Source organism: Macrotis lagotis, chromosome 2 (genome assembly GCF_037893015.1).
Source record: "Macrotis lagotis isolate mMagLag1 chromosome 2, bilby.v1.9.chrom.fasta, whole genome shotgun sequence".
NCBI lineage: Eukaryota > Metazoa > Chordata > Mammalia > Peramelemorphia > Peramelidae > Macrotis > Macrotis lagotis.
The window spans coordinates 7,048,267-7,050,282 of NC_133659.1; positions in this window are offsets into that span (position 1 = coordinate 7,048,267).

Sequence of the window (2,016 nt, forward strand, 5' to 3'; positions counted from 1 at the left end):
GAGGCCAGATTTGAACTCAGGGGTTCCAGACTCTGGGGCTGGTGCTCTATCCACTGTGCTACCTCACTGACCCTTAAGTGATTTTTCTTAATCAAAGATCTAATAATATCAGACCTCCATTGATAAACTCTATTGGCTCCCTATTGCTTTTAGGATGAAATTGAAAATTTTATTCTTCCCAACCATTAAAGCAATTCATAACCTGGCCACAAACTCTCTTTTCAGTCTCATTTTGAATCAGCTACCTCCTATTCTTTGCCACAAAATGCAAGTGACCTTCTCTCCACACAAGACTCTCTGCCTCCCATCTTCTCAACTTTCCTCATAGTTCACTCCCTATTTGCCTCTATCTTTAAAATTCCTCTTCTTTCAAAAACCAGCTCAAGACTCCATATGGAGTCTCTGATTCTCCCTTCCCAAACTACCAATGGCCTCCCTCCATATTTGTTCTCTTTATATTTATTCCATATTGATAAGTGATACAGGTATTTCTCTAAGGAAAGAAACATAGAATTAGGGGCTTCAAATCCTATCCCGCCATCTACTAGCTATAGGACCATGGTTAAGTCTCATATCTTCTATCTCCTGGTACATTTCTCCTTTGGGAGGGAACCAGACCTGAACTCAAATTCTAATTTGCCATCTCCATCTCTTTGACCTTATGCAAATCTTTTCACTTCTCAGAATCTAAGTCTCATCTGTTAAATGTGGGATTTTGCTGGATATCCTCCCTCCCTGCCCCTACAACACACACACACACACACACACACACACACACACACACACACACACACACACCACAGTCCCTGCAGATCTGAATCTATGATCCAAATCCCATTCTTGCTACAGGACCAGACCTGAATATCAGACTATTTTCTTGTTGCATCCCAGAACTGAACACAGTAGGAGTTCCAAGCTCTTGGTTGAGTCCATTGGCCTTTCAGATACTAAAAAGTTGAACAAGTCCATTAAGGTCAAATTTTCAAGTAAATTCCCAGTACTTGATTGCATTCTATCTTTTGGATAAAAAGCAATTTCAGCTTCTGACTAATTTAATTGGCTTGCATCTTTTCTCGACCCCATCATCCGAGGAGCTTCCACACTACTCTGTCTTCCTAACACACACTTGGAGGGGCAGGCATGCTCAGTCACCAAGCTTGAACCCAATTCTCTTCTGTCAAGGGCAATGAGAAGCCAAGTAGGAGGCCTTCCACTTGTGCATATCAAAGGAGATTAACTTGATTAACAACATTACAGAAGGCCCTTGTGTGGAAGGAATTCTGGGACATCAGAGAGCAATGATGAAAGACTGTTTTAATCAACTTGTACCCTGGTGGGGGTTAATGAAGCAGGAAGAGTAGAGGACCAGTTTTTACTGTTTTAACTTAAGAATCACCGTGGCTCCCAATTCTTAAAAGAAGAATGAATCTATGATATGCTAATCCCCTCCAAAGGTTCATGAGTAGAATTCTGGAGGGTGCCTTGAAGCAGGGGAGGGAGGGTTGATCCCAACCTTAAAAAGACCTGGGGTCAAATTCTGCCTTTGACATTCTCTAGCTTTATATGCAGAGGCATGTTCCAGAAAGTCTAACAGCCTCAGTTTCTTCAGGTCTAAAATGGGAATATAAACCTGTTAAACAATATTGCTATGAGTCTCAGATGTCATATCACAGCTAAAGATTTCTTCGTTGAAGATGCTCTGAATATTACTTGTCATCATCATTAGTAGTAGTGGTAATAAAGTGAATATTTGAAATTCTTTAACAATTCCTTAAAACCTCAACCTCCCCTTTTAGATTTGTTCCGTAGTTCACTATGAAGAATATTCATAGTTGAATTGTTTGGAATATAATGACATTCAACAGAACTTTGGAGTTTGCCTTTTTAACAGCTTGACTTCAAACTTTTGACTGATCCCCAAACTGAGTGCTTTGAGATAACTTTCAATATGTCTCTAAGGGAGAAATTAATCCACAGTACGTAACTCCTTGATTTTTCCCTTAAAATTGAGCATGT